The sequence below is a fragment of the Megalobrama amblycephala genome, linkage group LG15, assembly GCF_018812025.1.
Source record: "Megalobrama amblycephala isolate DHTTF-2021 linkage group LG15, ASM1881202v1, whole genome shotgun sequence".
Lineage (NCBI taxonomy): Eukaryota > Metazoa > Chordata > Actinopteri > Cypriniformes > Xenocyprididae > Megalobrama > Megalobrama amblycephala.
The window spans coordinates 7143154-7163835 of NC_063058.1; the positions used below are offsets into that span (position 1 = coordinate 7143154).

General features: G+C 40.0%; 1 pseudogene; it reads left to right on the plus strand.

Annotated features, from left to right (window-relative positions):
• The first annotated feature begins 17295 nt into the window (after positions 1 to 17295).
• LOC125247116 lies at positions 17296 to 20406 on the plus strand (annotated as a pseudogene).
• The last annotated feature ends 276 nt before the right edge of the window (positions 20407 to 20682 follow it).

Sequence of the window (20682 nt, forward strand, 5' to 3'; positions counted from 1 at the left end):
AACTTCCCAGGAGGACTTGAACGCACCATTAATCCTTTTGGAGAGCAATCGTCTGTGTATCAGACGCGTTTAAATGTGCACAATGGCGAGCTACCCACGGACCTGGTTCCACTTTGAACTGCTTTGAAATCATCAACTGGTAGGAGAATTTCATTTTTTCTTGTTTTTTGGACCCCATAACAGTATATATCATGAGTAATAAATCACACAACATATTTATGAATAAGCATTTATTAATAAAAAGTGAAAAAAAAAAAAAATGTATTTATAAAACTTTTTCTTCTATCACTTTGAATGTGAATGTGGTTTGAATGAAGTCTGTGTTTTACAGTGATAGTCCCTAAGACAGTTCTTTTCATTTGAGAAGCACAGGCGAACATGCACTTGATACAGTGTATTTGTGTATCCACTATTGCAGTGTTTGCAGCATCCTCTCTTCGTCTTTACTGGTAAATGTGCAATCATGTCTTTGTGTACATCCAGTGGGGGGTGGTCCGATGACATCTTGGCATTCTGAAATGGAAAAAGTTAAATATAAATAAGTGAATAATACATATGGGTCTTATATTGTAGTAGATAAACTGAAAGAATAGACAGGGTGGTAGACCATGTGTTGAGGGTAGAAATCTAAGAATTATCCATCAAAGTATTATAATTTCAGTGCAAATGCTAATCAAAATTCTAATCAAAATACTGTCTGGATCACCTATTATGCTTTCTACATATCATACTAAAAGGAACACATGCATACCCCCAGAGTACTTACAAAATGGACTTAACAATCTCTAAATCAAATTTGATTAATGTTTTCCAAAATAACTAAATATATCTGTGTTCTAGACATTGTAATAAACACAAAAAAAAAAAAATGTAAGGAATTTTACTTACTTGAATCTTGACAAATCCAGTCATGTAAAAAAAAAGAAAATGAGCTTGATGCGAAGTTTGCAGGTAGAGTGAGTTCATGGTCAGATGACCGGACATATAAACACTTATTCTATCCAATAGCATTGTGAGGACAAACAGTAGAACCCATTAACTATGTAAATGTGGTCTTGAGAGAAAAAAAACAAAAAAAACATTTGCAAGCCTTTTTTTTTTTTTAAATTGTTAAAAGTGGTGTAACAATGGGCTTTACCTTTTAACCCTTTTATTGCAGACTTACTGTGCTTCAGAGTTTATTGCCAACTCTAATCAAACACACCTGAAGCAGCTAATCAGGCCAGTTTATTTGTAGGCCACTGACAACATAGTATTACATTATTAGTTTGATAATTAGGTTAATTCAAATTTAAAAACACACTGCAAAAGATAACGTCACACTCATTTGAATTTGAACTATGACACTATATCACTATTGTTACAGGACTAGTTTCCTAAATGTTCGTGTTACTATTATTATTTTTACAATTAAATTATTTTTTAAAATAAATTAATAGATATAATTAGATATAATTCAAATTACATTAAAATTATAATAAAATCTTTAAGTACATTTCACAAGATTATAAAAGTGGCTGTTTAAAATAAACTTGAATAAGTGAGCAGAAAAATCTAGACATGTACCTTATTACCTGAGACTGACATTAAAATAGTCTTTGCAGGTTCTGTGATTTGGCTCTATTTATTAATTTTTTCATTTTATTTTTCGTCTTTTGGTGCACAAACAACAGCTCAGGGAGGTCAAAAAACACATGAAGAGAAATGTGAGGATTATGCAACATCAGCAATCACAGACATTCACATTAAGGCTGGATTCGTTTTTTCAGAGCACTGTGGAGTTTGCACAAATAACATGTAATTTGGTCTAGAATTTTTATAGGGGTTGCCTGAGAAAAAAAAACAGACATTTCAGATTAGGATGATATTCTGCACTCATCTGAAATTGATTTATAACATTCTGTGACATGAAAGTCATTTCAATTCAAACGATCTCATGGATGTGGCTTTTGTGGTTTGTCATCATAGGAGCATCAGCCACTGCAGTAAATGTGGTGTGAAATTGACATAGTCCTTTTTTGTTTAACTCCCTGAGGTCTGAAAACGCGCTGGCGCGTTTTGCAAGATTTTTTTCACATTGCATCAAAACAGACTTAAAATACTCCGTCATTTCTTGTCATAGAGACATAAGTAATATATCAACTGAAACTATAGAATGTCTTCTTTTATTTGTGTACACTCAGAGTAAAAACACAATGTTGTGCTTTTTGTGAAATAAAGAAAACTAACATGATGCGTGATCTCTCGTCTCCCTCTGAACGAAGTCCAATCTGATAGTTCTCAGAAAATGAACTGTAACTTATGAATACTAATGACAAAAAAATGACACTTATGTCTAAAGAAACGGTGAAATGTCAGGTTTTAAATCGTGCAAGTCAAATCGAAAACAAACATTCTGTGTTTATGTAATCTGTATGAAAAGAGAGCCATGTCAGAAGTCCGTGATTCAGCTCATTATCCGCTAATGCGGCCACGCCCACGGAGGGAGTGCTATTCAGAGGCAAATTCAGAGGCAATACTTGTATGCATTGTCTCAATCGTGTATTTATTGTCTTGAAAAGTATTTATTTGGATGTTAAAGCCATGGTTAGCGATCTCTAGAAGACATGCCGTTAGTTCCTGGTTCCTTTACTTCTTTATATGAATTTGTGGCCTAAAGGTGTACAGAGCGCCCCCGGCTGCAAGTATGAATTGAAAACACAGTATCCAGCACTCATAGTGATGACAATAAATATTGAATAAATATTACTCCTCAGTATAGAAAATTGACATATATAAGAATCCATCAATATTTCTCCAAATGTGCATGCTTTAAGCTAAAAGCCTATATGAAATGCCATAGAGGTAACATAATTTTTCAGACACTTTGCATCACAGAAATACATTATATTTTAAAGAATATAATAGAATACCATTATTTTAAATTGAGCTTAGATATGATTACAGAGGGTTTTTTCACACCCTACCTGACTCAAAGGCCTCATTAATATGCAAGTCATTTCAGGTCATTATTATTTGATTCTTTTGTCTTCTCAGGTGTAAATGGCCCATTATTCATGATCATTCACGCCTCCATGCATACTGTGTTTCTTGACAAAAAGTGACTTACAAAAACTAAATCAATATATTGTTTTATATGAAGGAGTAGGCAGCATAATTTTTACATAATTCTGAAGCAAAAACTCTAGTCTACAACCTCCAATACCCAGAAGTCTTATGAACACAGATTTAATATACTTTTTTGGCCTTATTTCAGTGACTTAAGTTTTTTGTTTTTTCAATTACCACGCATAAACGTTATTCCTTCAAAAACACAAACATGTACATAAATGTTCCTCACATATTATGGTAGCCTAGTTTGTGCTGAATACAGTGTAATGACACTTGTGTCATTAATGTGTTTATGAACAAATGAAAAAAGCACAAATGTCAGGGCATGTCAAAACTTCTCCAGGCCCCAAATCAGCCTCAGACTCCAGAGGGTTAAATGCCCACTGTCAGTTGACCTGAAGCCACCGGAGTGGCGGTGCCTCCGGGCTTTGGCCCGTCATCGCTGCTCGCAGCTATATTTAGGGCCCAAGCGAAAAATTCGCGCAGGGCCCTCTTGATCCCCTAAGGATTATCACTTAGCATGCTTCAAATTGTTTGAAACTCCATACACACACCAGGATTCTTAGCCAGTAGACATGGGCAAAGCCTTAGAAACAGGCAGGGAGGAGGGGCTTAATAGCACCACCTTATAGTGCAGTAAATGTAGAGTGAATTTGACATAGTCCTTCGATGTTTAACCGTTTTAACTGCCTATTGCCCGCCGTGCACAGTTGCCCTGAAGCCACCGGGGTGGCGGTGCCACCGGATTTGGGCCCGCCATCGCTGCTCGCAGATATATTTATTATTTTTTTTCTGACTATTCGGGCATGTTTGGGGCCCTTACCATGCTCGAAAACTCATGAAACTTTGCACATACATCGGAACCTGCAGCCATCAGGGCCGGGCAGAAGCTGGGACCTGGGCGTGGCAGGGGGACTCGACAGCGCCCCCTAGAATGGGCTCCGAAAACTTGGTCCATATATCAAACACACTTGCAGGTATTAGTTTGAAACTCTGTACACATATAGACCTCATTGGGCCAAACAACTTTCGTACTCTAAGTTATACGTCACCTCAACAGGAAGTCAGCTATTATGGGTTGTTTGGAAAACGCATGCTCTGGAATTTGATATACTCCTCCTAGGCAATTAATCCGATCACCACCAAACTCAGTCAGCATGAAGTCAAGACATTGATGATGAAAAATTGCCAGCAGATTTTTGATATCTCGAACGGTTTGGCCGTGGCGAGGCAACAAAATTATGGCGAGAAAAGGGAAACAGGAAATGTGTTATAACTTCTGCATACATGGATTGATCCTTATGAAACTTCACGATTGTGTTGGTTGTAGTAGTCCAATCACATGGATGTGACTATTGTGAGTCAAAGTTATAGCGCCACCAACTGGCAGCAGGAAGTGTGTCACTTTCAAAATGCATTGAGTTCACTCTGTTATGTTTACTTGATTTGCTTCAAACTTCATCAGTGTAATGTCAATACACAGCAGATGTAGACCTGTGACAGGATTCTTGATATTTTAAATATTGTTGCCATGGCAACACGTCAATTCTTGAGTGTTTTTGAGGCCGTTAGCATGCTTCAAATTGCATGAAAATTGACACACACATCAATATTGTCAACCAGTAGACATGGACAAAGCCATAGAAATGGGCGTGGTGGAGGGGCTCAGTAGCGCCACCTTTTGACAAAAGTGGGGGGGGGGGGTAGTTTTTCCTACAGTCACCAAACTCATTACACATATTGTTCTTATCAAGCCAGACAATTTTCTAATTTACATTCATTAGCTCCGACCAACAGGAAGTCAGCTATTTTGGTTTGAATGTTAAGTTTTTGAAAAAAACAGGCTATGAATTTTATACTACTACTCCTACAGGGTTTATACAATTTACACCAAACTTTTTTAACTTGGTTAAGACATTGAAGTTGTTTAATTTCAAACAGATGTTGGATATCTCAAACGGTTTGGCTGTGGCGAGGCAACAAATTTATGGAAGCATATGTGTAGCAATATTCAATTTGAAATGTAATATGCAAAATGGCAATGCAATATGTAAAATGGCAATGCATTTCTGTATTTAAATTTACATTTTCCATTCCATATATGCAATGTTTGGAGCAAAATGATAATTTAAATTCAATAATAGAATTTACATTTGCCATTTCCTACACTACATTTAACAAATAATTTAAACATATATTTTAATGCTTTATAAGTTGCAAAATTAAAATGAAAATGTATTAAAGAAATGATTATATATGTTTAACGCGGTCAAGCCAAAATTGTAGCAAAATGATAATTTAAATGTTATTTTTCTTAATTGCATTTACACTCTCAGTGCGATTGCATTTTCATTAAATGCCCCACAATGAAGTAGCAAAATTCAATGTGGATTTGAAAATGCATTTCCAGCCGATCAAGTTCCCGCCCCGCCCTGTCAATCACTTCATTAAGGCGGGGCCAGGTGCCAAACATGGCGGCAGCAGAGTTATTAAGAGCGAGGCATAAACTGGCAGATGATGCTTATCAAGAACGGAGAAATGTCAATGTTCCTGCAGATGATGCGCTTCTGTCAGTCATAGAACCAGTACGTTATTAGAAGCATAGATATTTATGGTTAGGCGTCTCGCAGTGAACGCGCCTGATGCTCGTGAGGTGAGCGCGCTCGCACAGCTCGAAGTGCTGAAACAGATGCTTCGAGTGAGCGGTGCTTTACAACAGGTTCCTTTACTCATAGAAATAATCTTAAACAAGATGTCCGAGATTATTGCTTGCTCTATCAGTATGATGTCTGTTTTTCTCTTTTTATCGTTCTGATTGTTTATGCATCATTTATAATAATAAAACTATAGTCCATCTGGATGCTAATGTGTTGTTTATATTAATAATAATAATAATTTCTATTCGAAAAAACCTCTCTTTCACACACTAGAAAGCACCCCACCCAGCCCATCTCTAATGCTCCTAAAATTCACTCAGGTGATATCTTGTCTCTCTGGACAGCTAGCTACACAGAGTCATTCTTCTCGGTCTGAGCAATGAGTTTTTGTCTTTTTAAAATCTTTTTATTTTTTTTCTTCTATGAAAATTTCATTTTCAGCCATCATGCCACAAAACTCCACATCCCAAAGGCACTACTGGATTTGTAAAACTGAATGTTTCAAGATGTTGGAAATACAACATTTGATAGAAAACACTATCAGTTAAAAATAAAAATCACATCAATTACCACTGTTCCAGCAGATGGCGGCAGAGGACCATTTATTGACTCATTTAAGACATTTCCTGTAATATTTTTTTCATGTTTCGCTTTTGAATAAATATTAAACATTATGAAATCAATCGGTTTAAAAATAAACGTTGTCAAGGTGATGTATGAAGTACTCACAAAGTCTCATGAAAAACAATAACTTTTCTTGAGCATGAATTACACAGAAAGTGCTCTCCCTTTATACTCACAGCAGCTGTCAGTCAGTGCAGCTCAAGATCCTTGAATTCAGCACACTTGTGAAAACTCTTATTTTGTTCAAAGAATCTGTGCATAATAAATCCTTAATTTACAGTGTGTTGATGCTTTAGTATTTAAGTGACTATATTCTGATTATAAACTAAGTATTACACTATTAAAGCCGTTAAAGCTACCACAGGGCATTAAAGATAGCGACACACCAACAAGTGACATTTCACCAGACGTTTTCCAGCTAGTTTGTATTATTGCGGACATTCTAAAGAACGCTTCATGCATATGGTCCATTAAAGGGCCCAAACTGTTCTAGGAAAATATCCTCAACATCCTCACCTGTTCACATGTGCTTTAGTGTGTGAAAGATGGGTTTAGACATGACCAGTTATTTTTGGGAATATAAATTATTATTATTATTATTACAAATAACACTCATTAGCATCCAGATAGACTACACATCGTTTTATGAATTAAATGATGCATAAACAATAATCGGAATGATAAAAAGAGACAACATGCTGATAGAGCAAGCAATAATCTTGGACATCTTGTTTAAGATTATTTCTATGAGTAAAGGAACCTGTTGTAAAGCACCGCTCACTCGAAGCGTCTGTTAGCACTTCGAGCTGCGCGAGCGCGCTCACCTCACGAGCATCAGGCGCGTTCACTGCGAGACGCCTAACCATAAATATCTATGCTTCTAATAACGTAGGTATGGTTCTATGACTGACAGAAGCGCATCATCTGCAGGAACATTGACATTACTCTGTTCTTGATCAGCATCATCTGCCAGTTTATGCATCGCTCTTAATAACTCTGCTGCCGCCATGTTTCCAACACCTGGCCCCGCCTTAATGAAGTGATTGACAGGGCGGGGCGGGAACTTGATCGGCTGGAAATGCATTTTCAAATCCACATTGAATTTTGCTACTTCATTGTGGGGCATTTAATGAAAATGCAATCGCACTGTGAGTGTAAATGCAATTAAGAAAAATAACATTTAAATGATCATTTTGCTACAATTTTGGCTTGACCGCGTTAAACATATATAATCATTTCTTTAATACATTTTCATTTTCATTTTGCAACTTATAAAGCATTAAAATATGTTTAAATTATTTGTTAAACGTAGTGTAGGAAATGGCAAATGTAAATTCTATTATTGAATTTGAATTATCATTTTGCTCCAAACATTGCATATATGGAATGGAAAATGTAGATTTAAATACAGAAATGCATTGCCATTTTACATATTGCATTGCCATTTTGCATATTACATTTCAAATTGAATATTGCTACACATATGCTTCCATACAAATTTATGGCAAGACAAGGTAAACAAAGTGTTATAACTTTTGCATACATTAATTGATTTTGATTAATCTTCAGCTGTGTGTTCATTGTAAAAGGCTGATCACATGTATGTGACTATTGTGAGTCAAAGTTATAGCGCCACCAACTGGCAGCAGGAAATGTGTTACTTTCAGCATGCTTTGAGATCACCCTCTCATTTTTACCCGATTTGCTTCAAACTTCATTTGAATAATGTCAAAACATGGCAGATGTAGACCTTTGAAAAGAATCGTGATATCTCAAACACTGCTGCCTTGCAACGCATCAAACTTTAATATTTGTTTTGGATGCTTTTGATGCTTTTGAGCATGCTCCAAATTGTTTGAAACTCCACACACACATCAGGATTGTTAGCCAGTAGACATGGGCAAAGTCTTAGAAATGGGCAGGGAGGAGGGGCTCTATAGCGCTACCTTGTAGTGCAGTAAATGTGGAGAGAATTTGACATAGTCCTTTGTAGCGATTTTGTACCGTTATTAACCAATTTATGGGTGAAATATATGAATATAATAAATCATAAAGCTTTATGATGAATTATGATACATATGTCGACCCAAGAGGGAATTAGGTACATATATGTGAATCAATTACAACAAATCATAATTAATTACATATATGGTCAGTTGTAGTTTATTAGTTGTTTTAAAGAAACTATACCCCAGTTTGTCCAGCTGTTAAGTTTTCCACAGATTATTATAAAGGAAATGTTATCCTCTGGCCACGAGGATAAATTCCTATGATAGCATCAAACGTAAAGCGATTGTGCTAGATCGAAACATTAAAGTGACTTGGGTTTTATGAATGAGCAAAAGAACAAAAAGCATGGGTATAATGTGTTTAATATATGAAAACTACTACTACAGAGGTTATATGGCTGTAACGAAGTTTGTCAATACGGGAAGAAGGAGGCGGGAACCGGCGAACATTCAACAAAACTTTAATTAGAAATAAACAAAGAACAAAACGAAAGTAATGCCGGCAGACCCTCGCGGACGTCTGCCGGCCACACAAACATAATAAAACATAACATAAAGTCCAGGCCTGGTCCTCTCTCGTCCTTCACTGATGTCGCTCCTCCTTTTATGCCTCCGGAGCTCCTCCGTGAGAGACTCGAGGCCGGCACGCCTCGCAGGTGACGCTCATTATCACTCGCGTCACCGGCCTCGCGCCGTTCCCTCACGGCTCTCTCCCGCCCTGCTCGTCACATACCCCCAACGCCCCTCGCAGGCCGGGGGGTACTCCCGCGACTGCGCTTACTCCCCCCCAGGGCCTGTCTCGGCGGCCGCAGCACCTGGGGGTAAGGACAGACGAGACGAGAGAAAGGAGACGGAAGCAAGGGAGCGACAGGACGAGAGAGGGGAGAGAGGAAAAAGAAAGAGAAAAAAAAAATTCTTGGTCCGGTTCCCAGACACACTGCCGCCCGGTCCTCAGCCAGCCGGGAGGCTCTTCCTCGCGGTGCCATGCGGTGGCACTGGACGCTCGGTGGACGGCCCGATCCTCGACCGCCTCCTGGCGGCCGGCGATGGCTCCTCCGACTGAGGGCAGCCGGCAGCGAGTCCCCCGTCCCCTGCGAGTCCCCTTCATGGCGGACGGCAGCAGGCTCCGGCCCACGGCAGAGGGCCGCGACTCCTCCGCTCCCTCTTGGACGGCAGCCACCCCACCTCGTCCCAGGGGCACGGCCTCGGGTCTCCGTCCCACCTTTCACAAGGCTCCAGCACCACCGCCTCGGGCAGCCTCTCGCGGTCTACACACACTCCCGCGCTGCCCGAACTCCGCAGCACCGCGATCCCCCTCAGCAGCGAGGGCTCTTCGACAGCATGTCCCTCCTTCCTCCTGGGTTTCGGCACCAATGTAACGACGTTAGTAGATGTGGGAAGAAGGAGGCGGGAACCGGCGAACATTCAACGTAACTTTTAATTCAAAATAAACAAAGAACAAAAACGAAAGTAATGCCAGCAGACCCTCGCGGACGTCTGCCGGCCACACAAACATAATAAAACATAACATAAAGTCCAGGCCTGGTCCTCTCTCGTCCTTCACTGATGTCGCTCCTCCTTTTATGCCTCCGGAGCTCCTCCGTGAGAGACTCGAGGTCGGCACGCCTCGCAGGTGACGCTCATTATCACTCGTGTCACCGGCCTCGCGCCGTTCCCTCACGGCTCTCGCCGCCCTGCTCCTCACAATGGCTATACACAGGGCAGATACATATATACAGAAGTGAAAGTAAAGAAATGGAAAGAGAGAAGAGAGGTGGCAAACTTACTAACAGTCCTTTGCTAACTGTCCTTGAGAGCCAGCACAGAAATCAGTTTCATTATCTAAGATTCAGAAACGGTACTTACATCAGTTTGCTTGCTGAGTTTCGGTTCAGTGCTGCTGCAGTTCATTGGCTTCTTCCGTTTCTGCAGGAGGGTTTGAACTGAGGACGTGAAAGTTAGTTTCGCCGGAGAGATGGTGGTCCTGAGAGATGAGTGTGATGGAAGCGCATCGCCGTGACGTCCAGGAGAGACGTGCGTGAGTGGGTGAGGGATGATTCAGGGCAATCGGGAGAACACCCAGAAAAGTTGTGTGTTGGTGCTTTTATGGAAAACCAAGCTAACACACCTCCTTGGTTGGAATAGCCAATAACATAGGTGCAAAGTTGGCAGGCAAACTTTTCCTTTGTCTTGTCTTGTGGCTTGATTTGCATAATTTATGGAGATATCAGATAGGGGTGTATTTTTTCAAAGTACCATTAAACATAGAACAGTGCATTTTGTAGTTATGTGACATACATAGGTGAATGAGATGTGGAAAGAGCTTTAAAACGAATCCAAACTTGACAGATAAGAAAAGCATGTAAAAGAAGTTATGGTTTACAGACAAATTCCATCATTAAAACTAACACTATCACAACTACACTCATTTAAACTAAGTCTAAACACTAGGAAACATACATGCACTTGACATACATGACAGGTACATTTTGGCACAGTTTTGAGAATAACTGTACATACAATCTCTAAGCATGTTTGTGTATTTTTGTGTGTGTCTGTGTGTGTGTGGTGTGTGTTGCAATGTGACTAGTCTGGCCCTTAATCTGCATGAGGGGCCCTTTGATGTCCCAAGAGCTAGGAAATGGGGTTCTCTGTTTTACCTCAGAGGGTCCATGAAAGTGCCAAAGGTGCTCGTCTTTCGCAGACTGGCCGGAACCGGTGTGAGATTTACAACACAGTTCAGCAGGCTAACAGCATTCTGAAGATTCCAGATTTTATTGCCCAGTCTAATATTTGCACATATGCTACACCTTTGATGTTTAACCGTTTTAAATGCCTATTGCTCGCTGTGCACAGTTGCCTTGAAGCCACCGGGGTGGTGGTGCCACCGGGCTTGGGCCCGCCGTCGCTGCTCACAGCTATATTTGTAAATTGTCTTTCTAAATGTTTCGTTAGCATGTTGCTAATGTACTGTTATATGGTTAAATTTACCATTGTTTCTTACTGTATTCACAGAGACCAGAGCATGTCGTTATTTTCATTTTTAACCCTGAAAATGCTTGTAGTCTGTATAATTCATAAACATATCTGCATTCTTTTTAAATCTTTCCAACAGTGTATCTTTAGCCACGCAGCATTATCAAACTCATTCAGAATCAAATGTAAACATCCACAATATGCCATACTTACTTGATCGGATATGCTGTATCACAAACAGTTTGTATTGTGAACTTCATTATTGTTTATGCAATGTTTAATGGAGTCGTGAGCTTAGGTAAAGAATATACACTAAAAAGAAGCGACACTCAATAGAACGTTCTATTGTAACATCAGCACCCAGCAGCAGCCCTGCATTTCCGCCATTTTGTAGTGAAAGCGACTCGGCAGTCCACTAGTTTATATGGCAATATCAGCTGCTTTGTAAAAAAAAAAAAAAACCTATGTTAAAGCTGAAATCCAACCTGAATGATGACAACACAGAATAAAATACTATCACTAGTAATAATCAAATCCTTTTAACAGTTTACTTTTGTCACAGACTCGCCAGGCTCATCCATCAGCCAATCACAGCGCACTCCCTCACCAGAGATCTAACCACACGCACCTGATCCTCATCGTCACTCAATCACCACCAGGTACTTAAGCACAGCACCCACCTCAGTTCACTGTCCGGTCTCGTTGATACAAGGACTACTATTCCGATGCTCCAGTTCATTGAGAATACTTACCCATTCCGTTCCAGCATGCTTCCCAGTCTTCATGCAAAGTATCTGTGTGTGTGTCTCCCTACCATCTCCGTGAGTCACCAATCATCCACGAGTCATCCACCTGCAAGAGAAAGGACATTATTACCACTTCTGTTTCACCATCTCTAATACCCATTTAACCATTACTTACCTGCACTTCTGTTAATCCTTGCTGTTTGAAAATAAACTATATTATATCTGTAAACCTGTTGTAAACCTACATCTTGGATGCCCTGGGGGTAAGCAGATAAACATCAAATTTTCATTTTTGTGTGAACTATCCCTTTAATAATTACAGTAATGTATTGCTCATTGTTAGTTCATGTTAGATAAATACATTAACTAATGTTAACATATAAAAACCTTATTGTAAAATGTTACCTATTACTATATATATAAATTTCAACACAAGTACAAACCGTACGGCCACAATAATTTTAAGAAACGTTTTTTGTTTGTTTGTTTAGATAAATTGGAGTTTGACCTGTAATGTGATGCAGTTACATTTGATTAATATTATTAAATTGTAAAGAAATTAGACATCCATCTTTGTCAAAAGAATTCCAGGCGCAGTTCACTCTTAGCCCATAAGATTCCACATAGCATTTTCATCGATTAGTCGTCTATTCTGATTGGATGATAACTTTTGACAGCGTTTAATCCAGAAACGAATACATTTCTAATGCAAGAAAGATTTGCAAGTGCACAGGACACAGTTTGAGCATGCACATGCAATATCTGAGCAAGAGGAGAGGCAGTTCATAAGAGAGCACTGTGTATTTCAGAGCGCACGTCCAGTTTTGTTCGGAGCAAAGGAAACCCGTAAGTACCTACTCAAAAGTATGTGATTTCAGACACAGCCCATGAGCAGAGGTAACGGCTTTTCAAACTGATCGCAATTAAGCGACAAAATGTATGATGCGATGACACACTTGAATTGAAACAATAGAGAATGAGAAGGTGACGTCACAGCATTTTCACTTGCTTTGCACTACGGGAAGGCGTCGCCATATTAGAAGGATACATTATCCGTTGCCATGGTTACTTCAACAGTGAGACCGAGAAAAATAGCGTGATATTTGTTTGCATTTTTACGATATGCCACAGTTTCTTGGAGAGAAATGGAGGAGGAGGAAGCGGAAAAAAGGGACTCTATCGTTATTTAGAGCATTATTCTTTTTTACAATAATAATAATGATTATAACTGTAATAAAAGTGGAGTGCCCACCAAAAGGGGCGGGGTTATCAAGCTATATAAGCGGCCGTCTCACCACGGCAAATCGATTTAATTTGACTGAAGCAATGGCATGAGGCGACTCTTGTGCGTAGCGTGGCAAAGTACGCAGTACTCATTTTGTATCTAAGAGAACCGACATTACATTATTAACCGAGTACATTCCCTTGCGATACTACACAAGTACTGTGTTATTCGTCTTAATAATTATTATTAATTATTAATAAGACAAGACGCATATGGGGACAGTACAGTCACGCCGTGCTACGCAGAGGATGGTCGAGCATCGGGGCAGAGCACTTGAAAAAGGGCTCACAACAGACACTCATAAGACAGGATGGCCCAGAAAATGGGGACTGAAACACTGTAGTCATCCTCCCAAGACCATAAAATAGGATACTAGTGGGGCCTAGGGTACATATAGAAGGCACAGAACATAGTTACACCCCGGACATGGTCGGGGTCGTAATGGAAAACCTGACAAATGTGGATGGTGAGGCCCAGCCGGTAGCCGCACAGAAGTCAGCAATGGAAACGCCACAGGACCACACCCACAAGAAGGCCAAACCTCTTGTGGAATGCGCTCTTACACCCAAAGGGCATTGGAGGCCTAAGGAGGAGTAAGCAAGTGCTATAGCATCGAATATCCGTCTGGAAAGCCTGGGCTTCGTGACCGGATGACCTTTAGTGCAGCCACCGAAGCTGTGTTCATCCTGAGAAGGAGGAAGAGCAGAGAGAACGACCATCTGGGAAGACGACCTTCCTCTTGTCTATCGCCCCGATTGCCACACCCTGCTCGAACCAGCAAGGGTTCGTCCAAGGGGCCAGGGTTTCTTAGAAACTTCTGAAACACTCTGAGTGGCAGAGAAGCCCCAGGCGTAAAGGTTTTCGCGAGCTGCTGAATGAATGGAGTGACCATGGCCCTCATGCGGGTCGAGTCTAAAATTATTCCCAGGAATGAGAAACATTGCCTGGGAAGATAATAATCTCTTTGGAAAATTGACCCTGAGCCCCAAGCATTCCAAGTGGTTAAGGATGATGGATCTGAGGTATTAGCTCCACCTCCGACTGGGCCAGCACGAGCCAGTCGTCAAGGTAGTACAGAATGCGCACACCCATCTGTCTCATAGGAGAGAGAGCCGCATCTATGCACTTTGTAAAAGTGTGAGGAGCCAGAGATAGCCCAAACGGAAGGACCGTGTATAGATATGCCACCCCTTCGAAGGCGAATCTCAAGAATCACCTGTGATGGGGGGCTATCTGGATGTGAAAATAATCATCTTTCAGATCCAGGGTAAAGAACCAGTCTCCCGGGCATACTTGCTGGAAGATCTACTTCAAAGTGATCATTCTGAATGAGCGCTTTATCAGGGCCCTGTTCAGATGTCTGAGATCGAGGATGGGTCTGAGACCACCATCCTTTTTGGGAACGAGGAAGTACCTGCTGTAGAAGCCTGACTCGCTCAGTGCTGGGAAACAAGTTCTAGCCTCCTTTTGCCAGCATGGTGTTCACCTCGGAATGCAGGACGTCAGCCTTGCTTTCCACAGAGGTCTGGCCGTGCCATTGAATAACGGGGCCCGTTGACAATTGGAGTACATAAGCTAGTTTTGTTATGTTCAGCACTCAAGTTGACACTCTGGGGATGGCCTGCCAGGCCTCGGCCCGCATGGCAAGGGGCTAGATAGGTTCTGGCACTAAGTCACTGTGAGGGACTGTGGTGCACACATGGGGTGGAAAAGGAATTTTGCGCTTTTTTTTTTGTTTGTTTTTTTGAGTATGTTTGTGTTTTATCTTGTCCACTACCACAGCAATTATACACTTGGGTGCACCCGGAATTGAACGGGGCGACTGGGAACACATACGAGGCTGTTTGGGTCAGTGAATGCGGCTTGCAGGGTGGGGCCAGCAAGCGAAGCAAATGCAACGTCATTCAGCATTTGATAAACACCAGAGAAATCTGCTTTCTCAGAATTAATATATTCTCAGGGGAGTCTGGGAGTCTGAGTCATGTCATATTCAGCTGAGCACTGTCAGCATTGAGCTTGTTCCAGCACTCTTGTAGTGAGAGCACACTCCCTCAATGAAATTTTATATTATTGATCATTATGTGAATCCTTCAACTAGGATACAAATGACACAAGTGGTGGTCTCATTGTCACAAATTAATTTAGATGAGATTACATCAGATTAGATGGAACTGATTCATGACTAGAGTGATTCCGTATGTCACGGACTTCCGAAGCTTTGATCACATGCTTTTTAAAACCGTAGATCTGCTCTGCGATGATTTAGATATGGTGGAGAAATTAATATATTCACCACCTGAGTCTCACCTGAGTCAGGGGAGAGTTTCATGTCATATATAGCTGAGCGCTGTCAGTATTGAGCTTGTTGTAGCGCTCTCATCGTAAAATCACACAACCTCAATAAGATCACACACCATCTTTCAGGGAAAATATATATCATGAGTCTCGCCTGAGTCAGGGAAGAACGGAACGTCATGTCATATTCAGCTGAGCACAGTAGTGAAAACACTGTGAGTGCGTCTTCTGCGTAGGACTTCCCCAGACATCGGACGCACTCATTGTGCCTGTCATCAGCGTGCAGAGAGGCTCTGCATATGCCACAGCTGTGGCGGAGCACATGCAGCAACATCGCAGAAACTTGCTCTTTAGAAAGCTCTTTTATTTATAATGCAACTGCGTTGCAAAAGGATACACCGGAGTGTTCTCACTCGATGCTGCAGACAGCTCAGGGGCGAAGCGCTGACCAGGCTGCTTGGGAGCGGTATGGGAACAGGGCTGCTTGAGAGCGGCGAGCTGTGAAGTGGCGGGTTGATCAGCGTTGCACGAGAGCGGCGATCTGGCAGAGTGGTGAGAGAGCTACAGGTTGCTCGTGGGCAGCGGCTACTAGAGAGCGGCGGGCTGCTTGAGAGCAGCGAGCAGAACAGAGAGCAGCGAGCAGGGAGAGACGAGCTGACCAAACTGCTGCAGAGCGGCAAGCTGATCAAAGGTGAATTCCAGCTGCTTGCAGGTGAAGGCGGCTTCAAGTCTCGTAGATCAAGCGCAGAGTTGATATCTGCGTCGCTGAAGGAGAACGTAGTTTGTAGTTCTAATCGAATCCTCGTCCACAGCACAATGTGTTGTGGGCAGTATTAGCTGTTAAGTGTGCACAGATCTGCTCTATGAATTCTAACCGGAAAAAGTAGACCATCCGGGTATCTTTGGAATACTCATTTAAACATACTATGCTTTGGGACACGCAAATTCTATTTTTGAATTCTATTTAGGACGGATAGTATGAGAATTTGAATGCATCAAATCCCTTTCTCGTGATATTTGCCAGTAAAGTGCACAAGGAAGTCTTTGTTCTTGTTGTTCTTGTTTACAGTTAAAGTTATGTAATGTCTGTTTACTTTGGTTTCTTAAAAACCATCAATTGATAAGAAAAGGATGTAATTAAGCATTATTTCCTTAAGCCACTTTAGACACCAAGAACACAAAACCTATTACTTTACTACTGGCTCATGGAAATGGTAAGTTGATATGCTGTCTTGTTCAGATAATAGAAAAAATGTCAGTTTAATCACAACGTTTGCTTTTTAGTAAACATTCTTCACACAAAACATTGAACCAAACACATTACCATTTCAGGTTTGCAAGTTTTCAGAGTGTTTTTAATCATGAAGAACTGTTCTCCTTTAGTATGCAGACTGTTAATATGTTCTTATTTCTTAGGCACCACTTTTGACTATTCTTGTGTAAGACTGCCCTTGTTTTATAGACACACACATCTCTTACTTGTTACTATATTTCTCAATATGCCATATATGGTATGGTTTGATATCTGTACTATGATTGGATGTCCAGGACATCCTGGAGGTTGCTTGATCTTGTGTGTATAAATATGATATATCTCACGCTGCTGCTGCTGCCACACATCACAGGAGTTGAGGCACCTGTTTCCAACTGATGACTGATAGCTTCAAGGCTTCAGATAGTCTACCTTAAAAAAACAATCTAACAGATCTGGGGACTCATCTGGGATATTCCCAAGACACACTGGACAGAAAATCATCCTTTCTTACAAAAATGTTTTTTGGGATCCTTCTCAGTCTCACACTGAGTTTATGCTGCTGTGATGCTAAATGCAGTAAGTGTAATTATCTGATTTGATTGATACTAATTTATCTTAACTCTATTGTCCTCTCCATTTAGGTGTCACACTTGAAATGTAACTTCTTTTTTTCAGGAAAACCAATGTAATATATTTTTGTTCAATAATATTTTTTGATTATTATTTAACATTTTGAGGGTATTTTATGATACTATGCAATATTTATACAATTTTATTAGCTATTTTTCTAATATATTTTTAAATTATTTTTCAAATAAAGCAGTATTCCATGTTAAAGCTGCTGTCCGCGATTTTTGGCCCTCTAGCGGTTAATAAACAGAACTGCATGCGTCTTGCAGAGGAACATTGTAGCCGGAGCTACTTTTCTCTGTGTATGTCTATGGCGAGTCACGCAGTTACTGTGATACTCTGCGGCGAGTCCTACCAGTCCGGCCTGAAATAGTCCGAATATAAACACTTATTATAAGTGTACCATAATGATTCAGGGTAAGACAAAAACACGGTTTGGAAAATAGATTCATGTTGCATATTCTCATTATATACTTTTTGTAAATTTTTAACACAAAAAAAGTTGCGGACTGCAGCTTTAAAATAGAGACAAGGCATTTAAAATCAAATTTTTTGAAGGTAGATTAGTGCCATCTGGTGGGAGTAAAAAATTAAAAACTTACATAATGCCATGGAGTAACCAGTGTTTACTCTTTTTGTTATCTTTCTACAGTGGGAGCTATGTTTGTAGAAACAGAAGCATCATGTATTAAATTTACTGATACCAACAGCAACCGTGAGCTTGAAAAACTTCAGGACAGAATTAAATATGTTGCTCGAAGCTGCAAAGAAATTCTTGACAAATATCAAGTTTATGAGGGTATGGTATTTTTGAATTCATTTTTGTTATCTTAAGCAACAACTCAATTTAAGGTGACTCAGCAATGCTTCTGTTAATGCAGATGGCCTGTACTATCTGATCACACCAAGTGGGGTCCTTTACCAGACGTTTTGTGATATGACCACTGCGGGTGGCGGCTGGACGCTAGTGGCCAGCGTTCATGAAAACAACATGTATGGAAAGTGTACTGTTGGTGATCGCTGGACTAGTGAGCAGGGCAGCAACGCAAACCGGCCTGATGGAGAAGGAGCATGGGCAAACAAAGTCACATTTGGAACTGCAGAGGCCGCTACAAGTGATGATTATAAGGTAATTTTTTATTACATTCAACAATTAAAACATGTTAATCTACAAAATGAATGAACAGTCTGTTTTCTTTCTGTCATAGAATCCTGGATACTTTGGAAATTGCGGCACAGGATGTGTCTGTGTGGCATGTTCCTAATAATATGGTGATGGAAAACTGGAGCACTGCCTCCATCCTGAGATACCACACTGAAAATCGCTTCTTAACTCAATACGGAGGAAACCTTCTCAATTTATTCAAAGTCAGACAAACTTTGACAGCAGCTTTGAGTTTTACATAAAATATAAGTTAAAGGCAAAAGACTACAATTCTGTAAAAAACTAACAAAAAAACAAACAAAAAAAACATCTTTATGTTATTTTCCCAGAAATTCCCTGTGAGCTTTGGAATCGGGACTTGCAAAACTGATAATGGACCTGCTATTCCAATAGTGTATGATACTGGAAATGTGGATTCAACCAAAAAACTGTATGGACCTAATTCAAGAGGTACAGCAATTCCTCTTGGGCCAATATTTTTCAAATATTTTTAAAGAAAGTAGCTACATTGACTGACATAAAATCTGTGTATTATTCAGTGATGGTGTAGGCCAGTGCTATCTCACGACCAATTTGTATGTATTTACAAGGTGGGTAATTCGTACGAAATTCGTACAACGTCACTCGTACAAATTGATACGATTTGTCTAAACCCCAGTGACCGGTAGGTTTAGGGGAAGTTTAAGGTCATATGAATTCATACAAATTAGCCACCTCGTATAATACCTACAAATGGCTGTGAGATCAGGTTATTCAGGCCTATTATTTACAAAGCATCATCAATGTTGAGATGGAATCACTTTAATTAATGAATGCCATTCTGTGTGCATGGACCATGACAGACCATCATCAATTATATATTCTGTGTTTTTTTCAGCAATATTTGAGCCTGGATTCATCACATTCAGAGTCTTCAATAATGAAAAGGCAGCCATGGCACTTTGTTCGGGCACTAAACCAACCGGTTGTGAAACTGAACATGTGAGCTAAACAAATATTTTGGATTATTTACAACAATGTTCATGAACAGCATTTGTGAAGTGCTGCTGATCACCACAGGCAATAATTCATGCTTTAGTGTATAAATGAAGAAGAAATTTATTTACAGTAATACAATTACAACAGAAGTAAATCAACTGCAATGTTATATGAGGAAATAGGTTTGTTTTGTTGTTATTAATGTACTCATATTTTTGCAGTTCTGTATTGGTGGAGGTGGACACTTTCCTGAGGCGGTCCCTAGACAGTGCGGGGACTTTGCGGGTTTCGACTGGGATGGCTATGGTACTAATACAGGATGGAGTGCTTCCAAAGAGATAACTGAAGCAGCTGTACTTCTTTTTTATCGCTGACCTGCTTCCTTTCCTTCTGTCAGAGATATACAAATTTGATTAATATCTGAATACACAATAATTTGCTAAAATATATTTCTTATATTTCTTATATATTTTCTCTTTTTGTATTATCTAAGAATGTGTATGGTGTTTGTAACTGATGGAAAAAAAAAACTCTCAGATTAGCCGTTTATTGTGAGGCTTCTTTTAATGCATATCTAACCTACTTATAACTTCTCAATGTTCATGTTTTTTTTTTCCAACTGTTCACAAATGGAAACAAATGCATAATGTTCAAATAAAACCAATGGGTTGCCAATGCTGTTCAAACAATGGATTCAAAATCTACTTTAGGTTTCATAATTTATAAGTTTCACTGAAAATATTCCATGATCATATTCCATAACACATTTGGTTACATTCTGTTCTGCTAATAAAGCCTGTTATTACTAATTCATCTTCGAGACACTTGACCAACATGACAGCATCCCTGAGTACAATACATCTGAAATTATAAGGATGCTTCATAGCATTAAACACTCAACATCTTTTGTTGTTAGGAAACATTTGAATAATAATCCTAATATTTGAAATG